Raw genomic sequence first — 22,497 nt, forward strand, 5'->3', positions numbered from 1 at the left:
CTGCAGTGATTCACTTAAGAATTGTGGAAAGAGAGGTCACAGAAAGGGGCAGAATTCACTTAAATCTGTCTCGCTTAGCAACAGAAATGTTGGGCTCAATTTCTGGTCGTTAAGTCAAGGACTCCCTGTAATGCATTATAACCTCATATTTTAGCCTTCCCCTCCCTCCCTTCCTCCCCCTCTTGAAAAAAAAAACAAGGAAAAAGGAAAGGACAGGGGAAGACAAAAGGCTCTGGCCATGGTCCTCGCTAGGAAAAGAATACGAAGAGTTTCCAATCTCCATCCTGCCGGGGCTGTTACCCAGGACAATGAGCAGTGAAACAGCCCGAGGACGGAAGGAGAATAAGGCTCTTCAGGGCAGTCACAGGTTCGGGATAAAGAAGACTTCCACCTGACATCGTCTAATGCCCTCATCCCTGTAGGAAACCTAAACGCAAGCGATTCTCGAGGCAGGATTTTGAAAACGAAGCAAGACGGAGAGAAGGCGAAGGAAACGAAGCTTGTGATACACACGTATATTGCTTTTGTCAAACAGGAGGAGGGAAAGAAACCCCGCAAGGTTTTATGGTATTAGCTTTAGAATGAACGTAAGGTATACCCTATTTCCTCTTTTTTTTGGGGGGGGGGAGTCACTTTTTTTAGACCTTAAAAAACAACAACAGAGGTCAATAAATCTGGAGTCACACGTTTCTGTTTTCAATAGGTCTAGTTTTCTCAATTGTGCCTTCCTTGGTTCTCTTGGAGCCTGGCTGTTTCCTTGCAGGCGTTTCATGACCCAACTAGGTAATATCAACAGAGCAAACCCCACACCTTTCTAGGACTGATGGGGTTACCTAGCTGGGTCAGGAAAAGTCTGCAAGAAAACTATAACACCGAGAGAGCACCAAAGGCCCACAGTTTTCCCCTTCTCCTCTTCCTCCTTTTCCTCTTCCCTCTTTCTCCACCTCCCGAAACCCCTTTCTCTTCTAGCATGGATTCCCTAGTTATTCCCTAGTTGGGTCATGAAAACGTCTGTAAGGAAACCACCAAGCTCAGAGAGCATCAAGGACCCCTCAGTTCAACCCTGAGCATCAAATGTTCTCCTCGTTCTCAGCTGCACTGAATATTAAGAACCTCCCAAGATCGCTAACTCGGGAGGATCGATGGATGTTCTCTATTTCCAATCCATCTCTATTTCCAAGCACAGTTCTATGCCCGCAGTGCCTCTGCTGGCCAAAATGGAGTGTGGGGGCCCTTGTGTGGGCCTCCATGCCCTGTTTTGAGGCACGGGGAGGTGGGGGACATCCCATTTTGGCCGGCAAGGGGCTGCAGGAGGCATCCCTCCTGTCCCAATATGCTGATCTGGTCCTCGAAGAAATCCAGTTTGACTCCCCTGGACTGATACTGTTTGGAGGCTGCATTAGACAGGTGGGACGATTCAGTGCTACGCAATGGCTTTAGGGCGTGTCAGATGTAAAGAATAGCCCAGTCAAAGAACCCCCATTCCCACAAATCATTCCAGAGAGTAATCAGAACTGCAGAAACTGGCAGGGCAAGCCCCCTGTTTATAAAGAGAGAGTAAACCCCTCTCCCTTCTAACACTGATAACGTTCCCTAGCTGGGTCATGAAATGTCTGCAAACGTCACCAAGCTCAGAGAGCACCGAGTTGCCCACCGTTCAACCTGAGCATCAAATATTTTCTTCTACTGAATCTGATCTTTTTAGAAATGGAAGAAGGAAGTAAAAATCAAGCTCTCTGGGGGGAAAAGCGGAGGAAAACAGAGTGTGGAATTATGCAAACCCAGGAGCTGCAAACGAGAGGAAGATTTAAGGGCATTTACTGAGTAAATCAAAACGATCATAACACCAGAATATCCAGGCTGCATGACGGATCAGCTGTGCTGAGCCCTGAGAAATGTTACCGGCTAAGAAAAATGGTCGTGACATCGAATGTAATCAAGGTGAAAAATGAATGTTTGAGAAGATCATCTGTCCTGCATAATGGAAGACAGTCCGAAGATGGTTCTTTGACTTGAATTTAAGTTAGGAGGAGGCTGGAAATACATGAAGCCGGACTCTCGTTTTAATCCTCCCTCGATTCTACAGAAAATGCTAACTCTAAGTACAGGTGGCTCTCCTGAGACGCACCTTTCCGTTGCTAAGCAAGACAATTATTAAGGGAATTTTGTCCCATTTTGCAACCTTTCTTGCCACGGTTGTTCCGTGAATCACTGCAGCTCGCAATAGCAATAGACTTATATTCCACTTCATGGCGCCTCCCAGCCTTCTCTAAGCAGTTTACAGAGTCAGCCTCTTGCTCCTTCCTTCCTTCCTTCCTTTCCTTCCTTCCTTCCTTCCCACTTAGACTTATATTCCACTTCACGATGCTTCCCAGCCCTCTCTAACTGGTTTACAGACTCAGCCTCTCCTTCCTTCCTTCCTTCCTTCCTTCCTTCCTTCCTTCCTTCCTTCCTTCCTTCCTTCCTTCCTTCCTTCCTTTCCTTCCTTCCTCCCTTCCTTTCCTCCTTTCCTTCCCTCCTTCCTTCCTTCTTTCCTTCCTTCCCACTTATATCCTGCTTCCCAGGGCTTCCCAGCCCTCTCTTAGCGGTTTACAGAGTCAGCCTCTTGCTCCCAATCATCTGGGTCCTCATTTTACCCACCTCGGAAGGATGGAAGAGACAGATAGAGAGAGATGGGGGGAGGGGAGAAAGGAAGGAAAGAAAGAAGGAAGGGAGTTTTGCCCCATTTTGCAACCTTTCTTGCCACAGTTGTTAAGTGAATCGCTCCAGCTGTTAATTTAGTAATACCATTGCTAAGTGAACCTGGCTTCCTCATTTGACTTTGCTTGTCAGAGGTCACAAAAGGGGATCACATCTCCTTGGGACCCTGAGACCATCAAAAATGTGAACAAGGGTCCAAATTTGGATCGCATGACTCTGGGGATGCCAGAGCAGTTGTAAGTGTGAAAAACCCAGACGTAAGTTATGTAGATTTCTCAAACATCTGGGTCACGGTTGTCCCAAAGGGGCTTTTTCTGAGGGGCAACTGGACTTTTCTTGGTTTCTCCTATGAAAATGTTTCGCTTCTCACTCAAGAGGCTTCCTCGGAGCTGAAGGAGTTCTGAAGAAGCTTCCTGGAGGAGAAGTGAAACGATTTTAAAGAAATCAAACAAAAACAAAATGAAGAAGGAGCTATTGCGTTTCGGAAAGAACGGCTTTGGGACCGTCCTAAGTCACGTTTTGCAGCGGCCCCGTGTGATGACCCAAAGGGGCGTGGCACAAAAATAACCAAGTCACAAAAATAGAATAAATTCCCTTTAATGCCTCCAACTTGGCCCCCCAATGTCCAATTATCCTCGGCTGGAGGATAAACAGTCTACGGAGGGAGGAAAGGAGGGAGGAAATGTAGTCCGCACCCAAAGTAAAGTTAATTTGAAATAAAAATCTCAACACAAACCACACTGAAGGAATTACTACAGGCAGGAGAGGATGATTAATTGCAGACTTCTACCAGGTAACTCAGCAACCACAGTTGAGAGGAAGCCAAAACACAGATAAGCTCCAACAAGAATGCATGCTTTGCTTCCAGCAACTTTGCCATGTGCAGTTTGTCCTTTTAACCAATCCTCCCAGCTGCAGCCTGTTGTGGCCCCGATTCCCGAGCCTATGCTGTCAGAGGAAGAAGACCTGGAAGATGAGGAGGAGGAACTGGGACTGCCTTCCTCACCAGGACCTTCCTCCCTGATAATGCCTCAGGTTCCATCAGACAACCGAGAGGAACAGCCTGAAATTAATCAGGAGGGAGGCATATCGGAGCAGCCCCCGACAGGGAGTCAAGAGGAAGAATGTTGGCTTGATCCTAAGCAGCGTTGTAGGGAGAAACGTGAGCAGCAACGTAGGAGGCGTGGGAGGGTCAGAGAGTGAGCTGAGTCATTGAGCCACACCCCACAGGGGATAAAAGTGGGTGTGTTGTCAGCTGGAACTTTGTACGGGACAAAGTTTAATCTTACTTCAGATTTTCTTCGTGAATGATTTTTGTGGACTGCCTTGTAATTTTCTATGAGTAGATTTTTATTTGTTATCAGTTCGGACTTGGCAGGCAGAGGGTGTTGAAATGCTAAGGGTATTATCAGTTCCAAAGAATTAACTGTGTGAAGTCCGAGACAGCTTGCCTGCTTGTGTTTGTGTGAGTTTGTATTCTTTCATCTTTTGGGAAGGAAGAAAAGTGAGACAGAACACAGCCCATGAAGGGGATCAGGGCCCCTTCTTCCCACATCGACCACTCCACTCACATTTCTCCCTTCTCCGCTCCTCCCTGCTCCTTGCCCTAGGATGAAGAGGGGGTGGCCCTGGGTCCTCCTCTGAGGGCCCAGCTGGCCTGTACCCTTCCCCAGTTTACTCCACAACCACTGGAGCCACACTCCCACTCCCTGTCAGCTGTTCCATCTCTCCCTCGGAGTCAGACTCCACCAGGGGCATGACACCCTGTAACTTCAATCGGTCACTAAATGAATGGTTGTATGTGGAGGACCACCTGTGCAAGGCTGTAAAAGTGCCCCATTGAGGACAGAGGTTTTCTCAACGGGAGAGAAGAGCTCTATTTTGTAACTTCCCGAGTCTCTGCAGCCCAGAGATCGTGGATGGTGGCTGAAAAGTCCTCAGCAGTTTTATCCACTGCACACCAGTGGTGGTATTCTACTGGTTTGGCTTGTTTCGATCGAACCAGTAGCTCCGATGATCAGCTGTGAGCGAACCAGTTCGCTCCAACAATAAGCTGCTGGGGCCTCCCTCCGCCTCGCTTCTATATTGACCTCCATTTCCCGCTTTTCACCCTCAACTGCTTCGCGCGGCACAGCCGATTCCCACGCAGCAACTGTTTTACACACAAGGCTTGCAGCAGAAGGTGAGTTGCAAACGCTGCACACTCACACTTGAACTGGCAGGAACACTCTTTGAAACCTACCACTGCTGCACACCGTACGTCCAAACATCCCAGCACCATTTATCCCATAATTCATCCAGCCAGAGACAGTTGGACAGATTATTTATTGATCCGATGGTTATAGTGCCTTAATGTACATTTCTTCTCGCCCCTCTTTCCTGCCTTCCCCCTCCTCAAACCATCAGCTAGGAAGAGGACAGACACCATTCTCCGCCCTTCAGTCACAATTTCAATATTGATCCTGTTTATTAAGGTATACATTGCAATTGGGGGAGAAAAAAGGCCCAACTAAAATGATTTCTAATACTGCTTTCCCGGTGAGGAGTTATCATTTCTTGCCTCTCGGAACTGGTAAGAGGTAATGTAATCAGAAGACAAAATAAAACGTATTAACTGGCAGAGTTGTCAAATAGAGGCTTTCATTTCTCTAGGGAATATCGAACGGTTTTCTGGTTGACTTCCTACCATTCTCCCTCCTCAAACAAGGCGGAAGGTGGAGGTGAAATTTTCTGCTTAATAAACAGATGCCTGCTGAGTAACCGATTCAACCAGAGGGTAACCGATATAAGGTCTGAAGAAGTGCCATAACTTGAGGTTATATCCATAACTTGTGGTACAACCTCCTGTCTGCATACAGACAGGAGGTTGAACAACAAGCCTTGTGGTGAGACTGGAACAATCTGGAACTGAACACACTCCAAACCGTAGAAATGGTGGTGGACTTTAGGAGAAACCCTCCCATACCACCACCTCTTATAATGCGAGACAACACAGTATCAACAGTAGAGACCTTCAAATTTCTAGGTTCTATCATATCACAAAACCTAAAATGGACACCCAACATCAAAAACGTCATCAAAAAAGCGCAACAAAGAAGGTTCTTTCTGTGCCAACTCAGGAAACTCAAACTGCCCAAGGAGCTGCTGATCCGGTTTTACAGAGGAATGATGGAGTCTGTCATCTGCACCTCTAGAACTGTCTGGTTTGGTTCTGCAACCCAACAGGACAGACACAGACTCCAGAGAGGAATTAGGATTGTGGAAAAAAGCAATTACTACCAACCTGCCTTCCATGGAGGACCTGCATCCTGCATGAGTCAAAAAGAGGCTGTGAAAATATCCACAGACCCCTCACATCCCGGACATAACCTGTTTCAACTCCTTCAAGTGTTGTATCTTATGATTCTGGATGAAGGTATTTTTTTATGTACCCTGAGAGCTTCTGCACCAAAGACAAATCCCTTGTGTGTCCAATCACACTGGGCCAATACGAGAATTCTCTTCTGTCTAATTTGGACCTTATGGCCATGGAAATTCTCAGTCATCCGGGTCACCATAGTTCTCTCAATGGTGTGTTTGCAAAAGGCAACTGGGATGGTTTTCTTCCGCTTGAGGAAAAAGAAAAAGGACTTTGGCTTCTCATTCGAAAACCTTCCTCCGTTCTGACTTAAACTTGGTAAATTCCTAGAAAGGGGGGGCGGGGGGGTCCAAGGAATGCAAGGGAGCCTCCTACCATCGAGGCCAGAGACTGGATTCCCAAAACAAAAGCACCCCGTGGAATTGGGGGGGTGAATGGTGGGCGGCCCAGAGGTGAAAAGGGGGTTTTAAAGGTTGTGGATTTTCATGGGAAACCTCAGAACTGACTTTGCTTCTGCTGTGCCCAATATTAGATATTTCAATAAAGTTTTAGTCTTCAGTCAACCAGAATGGAGCTGGAAGGGACCTCAGAGGTCTTCTAGTCAACCCCCCTCCCTGCCCAGGCGGGAGACCCTTCCTCTACCATTCCAGACAAGTTGCTGCCCAGTCTTTCTGAGAGACCTCCAGCGATGGAGCACCTAGAACTTCCGTCCCACGGGTTCGTTCTTCTTACATTAGGAAGTTTTCCCTTAGTTCCAAGTTGCTTCTTTGTCCTTCCCTTCAGGTGCTTTGGAAAATAAGTTTACTTCCTCCTCCTCCTCCTCCTCCTTGTGGCAGCCCCTCAAATCCTGGAATGCTGCTATCATGTCTCCCCTGGTCCTTCTCTCTTTCTAGACTGGCCCTACTGAAATCCTGCGACAGTTCTTCGTAGGTTTCTGCGTCCTGGCCTTGAATCATCCTAGATGCTCTTGTTCCTTTTCAGAATGCGTCAAAAGGGATGGTGGACAGTTGGACTTTATGGCCTAACCGCAGATAATCCTTGACTTATGACCATCATTGAGGTTGGAACTTCCATGGCTAAATGATGCCATCATTTAGTGAATCAAACCCAATGTTATAACCTCTGTTGCCATGGCCATTAAGTGAATCTCCCAGACCAACTTTGATTATTGGAAATTAGCTGGAAACCCTGGGACGTTACAACTGTGATACACACAGGTTCATCGACAGACGCTTGAATCTAGATTATATGACCATGGGGACATCGCGACAGTTTTAAGTGCTGTATCTAAAGCCAGTTGTAACTTTTTTCAGCCCTTGTATGATGTCCAATGGTCATTAAACGAACAGTTGTAACTCAAGGATTGTCCATCGGTTTCCGAATCTGAACTAATTGTGTTTAAGAACTAGATAGAATGGTAGGTTTGACCAGCTGAATCAGATTTACAAGGCATATTATTATTATTTTTTTAAAAGTGATCATGTTTCATAGGACATTTCATTACTTGGAAAAAAAAATGTAATAAGCAGCCAAACATTATATTTATGTATTATTTTTAGATCTGGAAAGAGCTACATACAATTATTTAAAGTTAAGAAAATGATGCACCTATTATTTTTTTAAAAAAAAACCATTTATATATCAGAAGAAAACAGATGCCACTCTAATTTAATGCAAACATGTTTTTATATTTAAAGGGGGAGGAGGAGATTTTAACAGGAAACAGTATATAATCATCTTCCCACCAATATTTAACGTGCGGAAACATTTTTTTAAAAAAAATATAATGACATCAAAGCTTGGAAACAAGTTTTGGAACCGGCCCATATTTATTTCAGGAAATTGAGCAAGAGTGAAACCTAATGACGATAATCTTGGTCACAATTTTTAAATAATTATTTTAAATGTGTACCTTTAGCATGATGAATCTGATTAGATCTGAAATGAGCTACATAAGGATTTTTAAAGCTCGAACCCATTTGGGATGTTGGGCCACCTGATCGTGGGATTTCTGAAAGGAGGAGTAAGGAAGGAGGAGACGGGGGGGGGAAGGTGCTTGTGGTTTTCACCTTGCTTAGTTTCTTAGTTTTAATACGGTTTTGTAACTGGCTTTAATTTAGGATTGGGGGAGGAGGAGGAGGAGGAGGAGGAGGAGGAGGAGGAGAGGAAGAAGAAGATGAAGAAGAAAAGGAAGAAGAGGAGGAGGAAGAAGTCTACACCTCATTTTAAACCACACTGGACAAAAATATGTCACTTGCCACCTTCTTAGTGACTGCCACAAGAAGTGGGTTTTTGTGTGTGTGTGTGTGTGTGTGTGTGTATATAATTGTATTTTTTGTTTTAAATATGGTTTTACATTCCGTAAGCCCCCTCGAATCGCCATGGGCGAATAGACGGCAATATAAATTATATATATTGTACTGTTTTTTAAACACACCCATATAAACCCATGCATAGCTCTGGGTAGCGAACAAGGCGCCTTACAGGTTGTCGAATGTGGTGAGGTGTGTCTGGGACAGCTGGCTTTGTTTAGTGGGCTGCCATCCCAGGGCCACCTGATCTGCACTACAGACAATGAGAGTGAGGACCGATTGCTCATCCGGTGAAACTTCCACCTCTCGCCCTGGATTAATGGCTGCCTGCCTGAGACAATGACAGAGAGTTCATCAGCGTAAATAATGAAGTCGTACTTAGCATTCATTCATCCCACTCTGGAATCCAAGCGTTTCCCTCTAGGCCCCATTGCAAAGGTGGGCGAAACCAACACCACAGCCGCAGATCTATGGGATTTTCTGTTATGATGATGCCCAAACACACACACACACGCGCACACACACACACACACACACACACACTTTGCCCTGTTCTGCCCACTTTTGCTCCTTTGCAGAAAGCCCTGTGCATCCACCCTACAACCTGTCCCCGCCGTTTGCTCTGATCAATACTCTAAATGATACTTATTTAATTGCTCACCAGTTTAATTAGGGGGAGTGAAGCACAATTATAGGGCATTAGTGCAAAGCCTGTGCAAAGGGCCCATTGGGGACCCATCGCCCTGGAGGAACGGACCAGCTTGGTGACCTTTTCCCTTGAAAAACCTTAATTAGAAGCATTGCCCCAGGGGAGCGGGAGGAATACAGCGACCACCACAAAGAACAAACACACTCTCCATGTGCGTGCCAATTTAACTTCATACATTTGTTTTGACATTTGGCACAAAGAAAGAAAGAGAGGGGGGAGGAATACACCAGACACTATATATAGGAGATTATTTCCATCTTAGACAGCCTGAAAACTGGGAGGGGAAAAAAATATCAAAAAAAGCTTAGACAATTGGAAGGGAAAATATATAAATTTTACTCTGTACGTTAAGTGTTTGTATACTAAGAGCAGAAAATTCTACATCAAGGTAAGAACTTCAATTTGTACTAAAGGAGAAGCTGCATAAATTAGGTACAACAGAATCAGGGCAGGTCGGGGAGATGTAACAACTATGGGTGGATCAATGCTCCTTAAGAAGGCTGGAGAAGGCTAGGAGGAGACCCAAGGGACGGGAGGGTGAGTTCGGTTCTTTCCTTGCGGATGTTTCATCACCCAAACTAGGTAACATCATCAGTGCTAGAAGGGGAGGGGGTTGGAGGAGGGGAGGAGGAGGAGGAGGAGAAGAAGAAGAAGAAGAAGAGGAGGAAGGAGGAGGAAGAGAAGAGAAGAGGAGAGGAGGAGGAGGAGGAGAGGAGAGGAGGAGGGGAGGAGGAGGAGGAGGAGGAGGAGGAGGAGGAGGAGGAGGGAGGAGGAGGAGAAAAAAGACTGGGGGGTCCTTGGTGCTCTCTGAGCTTGGTGGTTTTCTTGCAGATATTCCATGACCCAAATAGATAGCACCGTTAGTGCCACTGTAACTTCGAACAGTCATTAAATGAACTGTTATAAGTTGAGGACCACCTGTACAGAGCGATAGGCATCGCGTCCTTCAGGTGTGACCGCCACAGCTCGGGGGGTCCCCCTGGAAGATGTTTAGGACGGCAAAGGCGGATCGTTTTGGAGCAACCAGGAAGACGTTCTCGTCTCTGTCGCTCCCAGCGGTGCTTTCCTTGAGGAATACGGCCAGCTCTTGTGATTTCCCACGGAGCCTGCTGGCCCAGTTGTGCGCCCAGATTTGCTATCTTCTGCCTCAGGGCCCCGAGGCGGCTGGGGAAAGGGAGGGAAGAAAAAACCCCAGAGCTGTGATTGCTATAAATAAGCAAGGACATAACTTCATAAATTTTAAAAATCCAGCCGTTAATCAGTCATAGCTCCAAGCTGTGAAGAGAAGCTTCCTAGAAATTGGGAAGGAAATGATGGGAAGAAATGAAGAGTTTAATTGCTAGCTGTTTAATCATCTGTGGCAAAACTGGGAAAATCTAAGGGGATATATATATATATATAAAAAATAAAAGCAAGCCCCACACCTTTTGAGTGCTGACTAAGTTACCTAGCTTGGTAGCGAAACGTCTGCCAGAAAGCCAACAAGCTCAGAGAGCATCAAAGGCCCCACAGCGCCCAACCCGGCCGGCCTGGGGAATGGAATGGAGGACCCATCGCTGGTTTCTCGGGAAGAGGAGCATCAACCGTCCGATGAAGAGAAGGACCAGGGGGACCCGAGAGCCGGGCTCCAACGCCTCAGGGGCTGCCCCAAGAAGCAGAGGGAGTCCAGCCATTCTCCAAAGGCCCCGAGGGCAGAACAAGAAGCAATAAGGAGGGAAATTCATCCAGGAGAGAACCGACCTAGAGCCAAGGAGGGATTTCCCAACAGGGAGAACAAATAACCAGGGGAACTGCCTGCCTCCAGAAGTTGTGGGGGCTCCGTCACTGGAGGTTTTAAAAAATATGTTGGATAACCACTTGTCTGGAGTGGTGGAGGGTTTCCTACTTAAGCAGGGGGTTGGGCTAGAAGACCTCCAAGGTCCCTTCCAACTTTATTCTATTCTATTCTATTCTGTATTCTGTATTCTGTTCTGTTCTGTTCTCTTCTCTTCTATTTTCTCTTCTCTTCTCTTCTCTTCTATTCTATTCCTTCCAATATTTATTCTATTCTATTCTATTCTATTCTATTCTATTCTCTGTTCTATTCTATTCTATTCTATTCTATTCTATTCTATTCTATTCTACTCTCTATTCTATGCTATTCTATTCTAATTCTAATTCTATTCTATTCTATTCTATTCTATTCTATTCTATTCTATTCTGTATCCTGTCCTGTCCTGTCCTGTCCTGTTCTGCTCTATTTTCTATTCTATTCTATTCTATTCTATTCTATTCCTGTCTGTCTATCCTCTGTTCTGCTATTCTATTCTAATTCTAATTCTATTCTATTCTATTCTGTATTCTATTCTATTCTATTCTATTCTGTTCTGTTCTGTTCTGTTCTATTCTATTCTCTATTCTATTCTGTTCTGTTCTGTTCTGTTCTGTTCTATTCTATTCTAATTCTCTTCTCTTCTAATTCTAATTCTAATTCTATTCAGCTCTGGTGGATTTCACAAGCGGTTGGAGAACCTGCTTGCTAGGAAAAAGCGCTCTGACATTTATATTAAAGAGAGAGAGGGGGAGGGATTAAAGGGAGGGAGGGAGGGGAAAGGCTGTTTAAACCCCTTGCAAACATCATCAACTAAATGCCCCCTGCCCAATCTGCAAACCTTTCCCCACCTTTTGTCAGTGGTCCCCTGGCTGAAAGATTTGAAGGAAGCAAAGCACCCAAATAAGTGCCAATCAAAGGGTTTCTTTATCAACACGGTTCAGGGTTATGTACTGAACGGCATGTTGGGCAATGCTGAGCTAATTCTTTCATTGTCTATATCTTAGGAGCAAGAGAAGTAAAAGTGCTAATGATTTGTCTGTTAACTAGGTTGGGCTTGTTACATATAGTAGATAAAAGGACAGGCCAAGCTGGTTGCAAACATATGCAGGCAGAGAAACTAACATCTTTGCAATATATTTAACAGTAATTGATCGGGCTGGGGAATAATCTACATATACATGTTTTTGTCTTCTGTTCTTTTTAATGCACATTTTAAAAACGTTTTGTCAACTTTTGTATTTTTGGTTGGTTTGTTTGTTTTGCAGCGTCTATTTTAAGTTTCTGAATAAAAGATTAAAACGGAAGAGGTGGAGATAGAGATTGGATGGATAGAGTTCTACTTGCCTTTTTCATACAATATCTCTGATAGATCAAGACTGCAACCCATGGCTTGTTTAGCATTTCACAGGATCCTGTAATTCTGCCTTGTTTCTGTCGAACAAATCAGGTTTTCACTTATAGCTGTAGATCATTAGGAGATGTGAACTATGCGGCTAAGCCAGCTTCAAAGAGAGAGAGGGAATCAACAAGACGTAGCATTCTGCTCGTTTCTACCAGTGCCAACTTCACTGCAAAGTGTGTAAGGGGCAAATTTAAACATCTCCTTGCTCAGCTGATAATGAAGACCATGGATTCCATTTTTAATCAAAAGATAGCTTGGAATAAATATTTTTTTTTCCCCCTGAAATGTAGACGGAAACCAAGCGTGGTGAATTTCAAATGATCCGTTCCTGAACCTTTCAAGGATAAAAAGGGGGAAAACCCTCATCTTCAGGATAAGCTATTAAATCAAGGGAAGGTTAGCCACATTTGGTGTTCTGGTTTAGTGAAATGCAAATTTCCAAAAGAGAGACTGGATCTTTTACCTCTTTTAAAATACAGATGACAGAATGACTGACTCGTCTGACACATCCAGTGAAAGATGAGACCCGGGAGCAGCTCCTCAAGCAAAAATCCTCTTTGCTGAATGTCACTCAGTTCTCCCCCCCACACCAAATGCACATTTTTGACATGTGAAACAAATTGCGATGACATGTGAAAGCAAGAAGCTGGCATGGAGAGCTATTTATCATTTTGCAGAGACCCTGGTTTGTCAAAAATGGCAAGAACAGTTCTGCTCTGAAGACGAGAATTATTTCACAACAGGGTGGCTCTCAACCACGGCTGGTCTTAAGATGTGAGGACTTCCAGCTCCCAGAATTCCCCAGCCGGTGTCTCTAAACTTGGCATGGCTGGCTAGGGAATTCTTGGAGTTGGAAGTCCTCACATCTTAAGACTGGCCAAGGTTGGGAAACACTGTAAGAGTTCATTTTATTTTTGTTTTTCTGAGGGGAAAAAAAATACAGATTGCTGGGATTATGTCACTCTCAGGAAATTGCGTGATGCAAAAAGGAAGGATGATGATCGACGGTTCTATATAACATTCATGATCAGATGGTTTTTAAGAGGTTTTCAGTGATCTTTAAAACATATCCTTGTAGCCACAGAAAAGGGAAAAAAGGAGAAAGCAGACCACTTCAAAAAAAAATGAATTTTTTTACTACTGGGTCTGTGGGCGTGGCAGGGGAAGGACACTGCAAAATCCCCCTTCCTTCCCCACCCCACTAGCCTGCTTTCCAGCTCCGTTCTCCTGTGCAGGGCAACCAAAGGAGACCCAGCCGATCAGCTGTGGGTGTGGCTTGGTGGGCGTGGTGTTTTGTGGGCGTGGCTTGGTGGGCATGATGTGGCTTGATGGGCGTGGCTTGGTTGGCGTGGCAGGGGAAGGACGCTGCAAAATCTCCCTTCCCTCCCCACCCCACTAGCCTGCTTTCCAGCTCCGTTCTCCTGTGCAGGGCAACAAAAGAAGGCCCAGCCGATCAGCTGGGACTCAGTGGGAGGCAGAGAAGAGATGGGGTTGGCGGGGCCAGTCAGGGGTGGGATTGGCCGGTTCTCTCAACTGCTCAACATTTCCATTACCAGTTCTCCGGAACTGGTCCGAACCGGCTGAATGCCACCTGTGACCCAGGGACATTGCAACTGTCATAACTAGGAGTCAGTTGCCAAGCATCCAAATTTTGATCAGGTGACCACGGATAGGGATGCTGCAATTGTCATAAGGGTGAAAAATAGTCATAAGTCACCTTTTCATTGTGTTGATATGTATAATGTTTTATTAGCATCATATATAAATAATTGCATGACCTCTGTAGATGCCATATGCTAAAACAATAAATAAAATCTCAATAAATTTGTATTTATTTTATTATTAGACAAAATATTGAGGATTTTTTTAAAAAAAGATATAACAAGGGGGAAACAAAGTTTGCCCCACTTCAAATTGAAACAATGGGTAATAGAGAAACTCAGATTTCAAGATGTATCTTTATTCTCTACCCTACTCTAGATGGATAGATGGATGGATAGATGGATGGATGGATAGATAGATAGATAGATAGATAGATAGATAGATAGATAGATAGATAGATGATAGATATAGATGAAAAATAGATATAGTAGGTAGGTAGATAGGTAGATGGATGGATGGATAGATGAAAAATAGATAGATAGATAGATAATAGATGTAGTAGGTAGGTAGATGGATGGATGGATGGATGGTTGTATTAGAAGACCACTAAGGTCACTTCCAGCCCTGTCATTCCCTGATATTATGTTTATTCTTCAATATCCATGGTATAAAACTGCACTCCAAATTTTCTTCCGAAATTCCAAAAGATCTAAAGTTTGGCCTTGACTGCCATGTATGGCTGGCAAGCTGCAGAAATGTGGAGCAAGATTTAGCAGCTTTTGTTGTGATGGGCTACGTCTGACATTGCCAGGGAAAACAGCACCGAAAACTGAGAACATCTATGGCTTTAATCTTCAGTGCTATGCAGATCGTGGCATGCAAAGCTTTGACTAGCTGTGTTCCCCTTATTATCGCTGGTGTCTGCTTACATAAGAGGGGGTACATTTTCTATTTTTCTCTTTCGGCATTTCTGTTTTTATTTTCTCTGAATTAATCTCGGGTGCGGGGTAGTCATGAAGACGAAATGCAGAATTAATTCAATGTTTTCTGCTCCCAACTGTAAGTCAGATTAAATCAAACGTTATTTTATTTTCATAAAGCGGGTGGAAAACCCCCAAGTGGCTGCATGGGGATGGTGTGTAAATTTTACTTTCAGTCATATAATCTCCCTGTCCCTCACCAACAGGTACCCGATAACTGAAGGAAATTTAAAATTAGGCACGCTTGCTTTGATTATCTCACTCTAAAGGTGAACTGATTCCAGGGTATATCGTAATTATTTCCTAGCTTCCACGTTAGTGTAAACCTGAGTCCTAAAGACAAAACAACTAATCAAAAACACTTTTAAAAGACGAGAACTTGATTTTTTTTTAAAGGTTAAATAGCAAATGGCCCCATTTTGTTATTCTCCTATTAAATGTCCCCTCCACTGGGAGCAGTCTACCCATTTTTGGACCTTAGAAATGAAGCAACAGTTCCATAAGGTATTAGCTTGACAGAAGTAGACTCTTTATTCATGTTTAATTGGAAAAAAAAATAGTTACAAAGAGGTGAGGAGTGTCCTTGGTTAAGAGGACAGAAAAGGAGTTTAGTCTAGTGATGAAGGAATCAGGCTAGAAACTAGGAGACGGTGAGTTCTAGTTCTGCCTTAGGCCTGGAAACCAGCTGGGTGACTTTGGGCCAATCAACAGGAGACGGTGAGTTCTAGTCCCATTTTAGGAACCGAAAGCCGGCTAGGTGACTAGTCCAACTCCCAACAGCCTTAACCCACCCTTGAGACCTAAAGTTGTTTGCCATTATTGCAGACAGTATATATCCTGAATCATGAGTTGTAATATTTGAGCGGTTCTCAAAGTATTGGCCCAGTCCCAGGTGTGGCCTCTAATAAAATGTTTTTTTCTGTTACTTTTTTCTCTTGAGCAATCCACACTTTGCTACCAGAGCTATGAGATTCATAAGGGAACCAGGTGCAGAACTGTGATGACCCAAAGGGGCGTGGCACAAAGGCAACCCAGTCAGATAATCAGTAGGATTAATCCCTTTAATGCCTCCAACTTTGCCCCCAATGTCCAGGTTACCTTCTGCGTTGGAGAAAAACTCTCCTAGGAACAGCCTTTAAGTGGAGGAAATTCACTCCAAAACAAGGTACGCACAAACTGTGACTAAAAATCCAAACAAACCACACTGCAGCAATTAACTGGACAGGGCAGGAGAAGGAATTGCAGCCTTGAAAGGCCAGCAAAATACGTGCAGTTGGAGAGACACCAGGAACCCAAATAAGCCTCATGGATACCAGATAAATCATGATTTGCTTCAAAAAACTTTGCTGTGCGCAGCTTCCCCTTTTAAACACTGTTCCCAGCTGCAGCTAATGAAGGGAATCAGGGCCCTTTCCTCCCCGTAAGCCACACCACCCATGTTGATCCCTTCTCCATTCCTCCCTGTGTGCCCTAGGATGAAGAGGGGGTCGGCCTGGGTCTTCCACTGAAGTCCCTCTCCCCTGCTCTGGCCAGCTGGACTGTGCCCTTCCCCAGTGTCTTCCACAGCCAACGGAGCCACACCCCTGCTCCCTGTCGGCTGTTCAGCCTCCCCCTCCGAATCAGATTCTGACAGGGGCATGAAGCTGCTTTAGTATAGTGAAAGGCTTCCTCGCTTGAGAAAATATTTACCTCCAGACTGAATCCCTTCTTCAGGCTGTACGGACACCGTATTCCTGAAGCAACATCTTGTGGTCTGTGTTGTACATTTCCAACGTGTTCATTCAGAGAAAGTGGTAAATCCACAGAGAATTTTAGGAATTGGGTACGCCTAGTGAAAAGCAGGACTGGGGAGTGGTGATAGGATAACAGCCTTCCAATACTTGAGGAGCTTTGTCCCATTTTACAACCTTTCTTGCCACCGTTGTTAAGTGAGTCACCGCAGCTGTGAAGTGAGTATCAATGTTATTAAGTGAATCTGGCTTCTCCATTCACTTCGCTTGTCAGAAGGTTGCCAAAGGGAATCACCTGATCTCGGGACCCGGCGACCATCATAAATATAATTCAAATGTCAGGAATCTGAACTCTGATCATGGGACCAGGGGGCGGCTGCAACGGTCGGGTTTAAAACGGTTATAGTCCCTTGTTTCAGTGTTTTTTTTTTTAATGGGGGAAGATTAAAGAGAAACCTCTTTAAACCTATACAAAACCTATATACAAAGTGCACATTCTGAGGTTTTTTCAAAAAGCTGGTAGATCAATTGTATTTTCAGAGACTTCAGAGGGTAATTAGGACTGCAGAAAAAACAATGGCTACCAACCTGCCTTCCATGGAGGAGGACCTGCATCCTGCACCCTGAGTCAAAAAGAGGGCCGGGAAAATATCTACAGACCCCTCACATCCCGGACATAAGTTGTTTCAACTCCCTCCCTCAAAATGACCCTATAGAGTCTTGCACACCGGAACAACTAGACACAAGGACAGCTTTTTCCCCCTGAACGCCATCACTCTGCTCAACAACTGATTCCCTCAACACTGTCCAACTATGTACTAAGACCGCACTACTATTACTATTAATCTTCTCATTATCACCTATCCCCTCCCACTTGTGACTGTATGACTATAACTTGTTGCTTGTATCTTTACTATTTTTATTGACTGTTTCCTAGTATGATTTGATTGTTGATTGTACCCTATGACTATCATTCAGTGTTGTACGTTATGATTCTTGATTCTTAATGAATGTACCTTTTCTTTTATGTACACTGAGAGTATTTACACCAAGACAAATTCCTTGTGTGTCCAATCACACTTGGCCAATAAAGAAATCTATTCTATTCTATTCTATTCTATTCTATTCTATTCTATTCTATTCTATTCTATACTTGGAACAAGACCTTCCTCAAGATAATGTATTCTCCTTTCTCCTCCTCTTCCTCATCCTCCCTCCCTCCCTTCTCTGTCATCCTGCTCCTTCTTTTCTGTCTCCTCCTTTTACTTCTGTCTCCTTCTTTTTCTCCTCTTCTTTAGACCGTGAGAAGGGTGAACCTAACGACAGGGGGGCTTGTTCAGGCAAGTCTGCTGTCTGAAGGAGCCGACTTGAACATCAACCCAATTTCCGTGTTTGCACAACACATTTTGCAGGATGTAAACTGGGGGGTGGGTGGGAATCTATCGGTGTCCCCTGCAGGGTGACTCCCCCCCCTCATAACAACAAATATAAGCAAAGGAATAAATAAACAATCCACCGCTGCCCTAATATTAGTTTTACTACTCAGCTTTTAAAAAATGAAGCCACGACATCCCTGACTGACCTGTTGAAATTTGATGTGTGAATACCGGTGGTCCTCGGCTTACGACCACAATTGAGCCTGCAATTTCTGTTATTAAATGAGACAGTGAATTCCGCCCCATTTTACTGTCTTTTTCTGCGATGGTGGCTGAGTGAACCACGGCATTTTTTTTCAGTTCGTGACACGGCTGTTAAGTGGATCTGGCTTCCCCCTTCCCTTCGCTTGTGGGAAGGCCGCAAGATTCTGCAACCGTCACAGACAGGAGTCAGTTGTAAGTGTGGAAAACAGTCCCAAGGCACTTTTCTCAGGGTCCTTGTTATTATTTATTATTTATTTAATACTATTATTATTTTTTTAAAAATGCAGTGCCTAAACTTATTTATTATTAATACATTTATTATTTATTTAATACATTTATTTTTTTTAAAAAAATGCAGTGCCTAAACTTATTTATTATTAATAAATTTATTATTTATTTAATACATTTATTATTTTTTAAAAAAAATGCAGTGCCTAAACTTATTTATTATTAATACATTTATTATTTATTTAATACATTTATTTTTTTTTAAAAAAATGCAGTGCCTAAACTTATTTATTATTAATAATTTTATCATTTCTTTAATACATTTATTATTATTTTTTTAAAAAATGCAGTGTCTAAATTTATTTATTATTAATAAATTCATTATTTATTTAATCCATTTTTTAAAAAAAGAAAAAGAAATGCACTTTCTAAATCCCCTGCCTGCGCGCCCAGAGCCACAGAGAGATCCACAGCCGGGATTATTGATTTTGAAGGGGGCGGGGGGGAGTTTTGATTTTACTTGTTCCCTTTTCTGATCGGGCTGCCGGCCTGACCTCAGCCTTGAGGGTGCGAGGATCTCCCGTGAAAACAGACCGGAGCCATTCCGCCCACCGGGGCTTCACCCGAAGAGGCGGCCGAGACGGAGGCGGAGGGAGGGCGGAGGCAGCCAGGCTCTCCGCGTCAGGAAGCTGCCCTCTGCTGGGACGGGCCGCGAATGACAGCACCGCCACTCCCGTTGGCAACCGGGGCCCTTCCTGGAAGCCTCACCTGGTCTGCGCGTGTGTGCGTGTGTGTGTGTGGATTGGGGTACCCGTGAGGCCTTGCCAAACTTGGCCAAAGGGGATGGGGAGGGGCTGGGGGTGGGGGATACAAGAGCAGAAAAATAAATAGATAAAAAATAAAACTCTTTCCCGAGTGAACGGATGAGCAAATGTTCGGATTTCATCAGGAACATTCTTTAGGAAATAAATAGTTTCGTAGTTTAACTGCTCTCGTTTACTAGATCGCCATTTTTATTTGGGGTGGCAACCTGTGTCCATTCTCCCCGCTTTATAGAGGGCTAGTAAAGTCCCCCTCTTCCTCCTCCTCCTCCTCCTCCTCCTCTTTTCCTTCTCCTTCTTTCCCTCATCTCCCTCCTTTTCCCCCTCCCACTCCTTCTCTTTTCATACTAACAGAATAACAGGGCTGGAAGGGACCTCGGAGGTCTTCTAGTCCAACCCCTTGCTCAGGCAGGAAACCCTACACCATTTCAGATAAACAGTTGTTCGTTCTGTTCTTGAGGACCCACAACCTCTGGAAGCAAATCATTCCGCTGATTGATTGGTCACACCAATAGGAAATTTCTCCTTAGTTTCAGGTTGCTTCTCTCCTCCTTTCCCTTCTCTCCCTCCTTGTTTCTCCTCCTCCTCCTCCGCTCTAGACTATTGGATTTGTACTTCACCTTTAGTCCAGCCGATAAAAGTGCCTTACATAATATTCCCTCCCTCCTATTTTCCCTCCCGGCCACCATCTGATCAAAATGAAGGTCAGGCTGAGAGAAGGGAAAAGGTCCAAGTCACCCCAGGAGCTTCCATGGCTGAAGACGGACTTCAACCTCGGTCTTCCCACTCCTGGTCCAACAATTTAACTACTACTCCGTCACTAACTTAGTCCTACAATTCCTTTTTGAGGGCTCGCTCTTCATTTTCAACACTCGTTTTGATTCCCATTTTGACAGCTGCCAGTTAGCAATTATGATCCTTTCAGTCAACTGCACCCTGTATGATCCCTGTTACAATGACTATGTTTTAGGTCTATAAACAGAAATAAAACTCCTAATGCTCCTATATATAATACTCCTAAAGCAGACCTCTCCAAACTGGCCCACTTTAAGATCTGGGGACTTCAACTCCCAGAATTCTCCAGCTGGGTCATCAAGAGGCCCCCAGCAATCAAAGGAACCAGGAAACAAACCTCGACCCTTCCTGGGAGCGGGAGGAAAGAAATGACATTAGGATCATACAAGCCAATTTTCAGCATCACACAAATACTATCCTTGGACGGGGCTCATCCTTGGCGAGCCGGACTGAGCAAATTTCAGTGAGAGAGGTGATGAAAAGACATCAGCAGATGATCGATGGCCTGATCTCCAACTAGAAGTGGCCAGTGGATTGTGGCTGAAAATAAAAAAGAAAGTTAGGAGGAAAAGTTTCCTTTAGCTCGGAGGTCTCCAAGCGTGGCTACTTTAAGACCTGGGGACTTCAACTCCCACGCTTGGAGACCCTGTTTTAATTCCTAAGCTTTCTTCTTCTTCTTCTTCTTCTTCTTCTTCTTCTTCTTCTTCTTCTTCTTCTTCTTCTTCTTCTTCTTCTTCTTCTTCTTCTTCTTCTTCTTCTTCTCCTCTTCTTCTCCTTCTCCTCCTTCTCCTTCTCCTTTTTCTTCCTCTTCCTCCTCTTCATATTCTTCATATTCTTCTCCTCCTTCTCCTCTTCTTCTCTTCTTCTCTCTCTCTCCATTGCAGCCAGTTTAGGAGAAGTTTAATATATGACTCACTTCTCTTTTATTTCCTCCCCTCCTCTCTTTCTGGTTACCATGACATTTATATCAAAAAAAAAAAATTGCTTTAGGGGAGGGGGGATATAAAAAAGGAGAACAGCAACTGTTTTGAAAAAAAAACCTCCGGTTCTAATGTTGCAAATATATTGACTTTTTTTTCTTCTTCTCCCTTCTCTCCGCTGCTTCCGTAGATGGCTGACTTCAACAAAATTTATTTCCAAGAGAGCTTGAAGCGAGGCGTTCCCACCCTTGCTCTCTTCTGTACCGGAACTCAGATATCGTCGGCTGCCTTTTCTAATTGCGGTTTCTTGCATTCGGTCGATTACGGCAGAGTGAATCAGAGCGCAGACGGCGGAATACGATGCAATCACATTGGCCTGGATGTCTCCGTGGGACCGAAACTCGGGTATATGTTTAATGTAACTATGTCTTACTTACGCACTAAACCAGGGGTCTCCAACCTTGGCCACTTTAAGATTTGTGGACTTCAACTCCCAGAATTCCTCAGCCAGCAAAGCTGGCTGAGGAATTCTGGGAGTTGAAGTCCACAAATCTTAAAGTGGCCAAGGTTGGAGACCCCTGCACTACACCACAGCTAGTTCTCAACTTACAACAGTCCATTCAGTGACCATTCGAAGTTACAACGGCACTGAAAAAAGTGACGTATGACTCAAGCAGGAGGCCCTCCACCATTCCAGACAAACAGTTGTTCAGGCTCTTCTTAGAAACCTCCAGTGACGGAGCATTCCCAACTTCTGGAGGCAAATGGTTCCACGGGTTAATTGTTCTCCGCCTGGTTTAGCAAAGGGGGAAAAAGTCCCGATACTTCATGTGATGCCAACAATACGATGCGAGTTTGACTCCCCTGTTCTCTCCACACCTTTACACCTTTAACAATCTAAGCCTTTAACTTATATCTTAAAAGGACATTATACATTCTAATTAAATAGTCCTGATCAAGAACCATCCATGCATCTATCTATCCATCCATCTATCCATCCATCACTATATCTATCCATCTCTATCTATCTATCCATCCATCCATCCATATCTCTGTCTGTCTGTCTGTCTGTCTGTCCATCCATCCATCCATCCATCCATCCATCCATCCATCCATCTATCTATCTATCTATCTATCTATCTATCTATCTATCTATCTATCCATCTATCCATCCATCCATCTCTATCTCTGCCTTGTCATCTGTCATCTATCATCTATCTATCTATCTATCTATCCATATCTCTGTCTGTCTGTCTGTCTGTCTGTCTATCCATCTATCTATCCATCCATCTCTATCTATATCTGTCTGTCTGTCCGTCCATCCATCTATCCATCCATCCATCCATCCATCCATCCATCCATCCATCCATCTATCCATCTATCCATCCATCCATCTCTATCTATGTCTGTCTGTCTGTCTGTCTGTCTGTCTGTCTGTCTATCTATCTATCCATCCATCCATCCATATCTCTGTCTGTCTGTCTGTC

The 22,497-nt window shown here is 44.2% G+C and overlaps 1 protein-coding gene across 2 annotated transcripts in view; it reads right to left on the minus strand.

Annotated features, from left to right (window-relative positions):
* The window catches only part of CTNNA2 (catenin alpha 2), a 490,650-nt gene that overhangs the window by 170,442 nt on the left and 297,711 nt on the right, over positions 1–22,497 (minus strand). The gene's annotated exons all lie outside the window — the stretch shown is intronic.

The sequence above is a fragment of the Pseudonaja textilis genome, chromosome 6, assembly GCF_049901715.1.
Source record: "Pseudonaja textilis isolate UNSWEBS1 chromosome 6, rPseTex1.2, whole genome shotgun sequence".
In the NCBI taxonomy this organism is placed as follows: domain Eukaryota; kingdom Metazoa; phylum Chordata; class Lepidosauria; order Squamata; family Elapidae; genus Pseudonaja; species Pseudonaja textilis.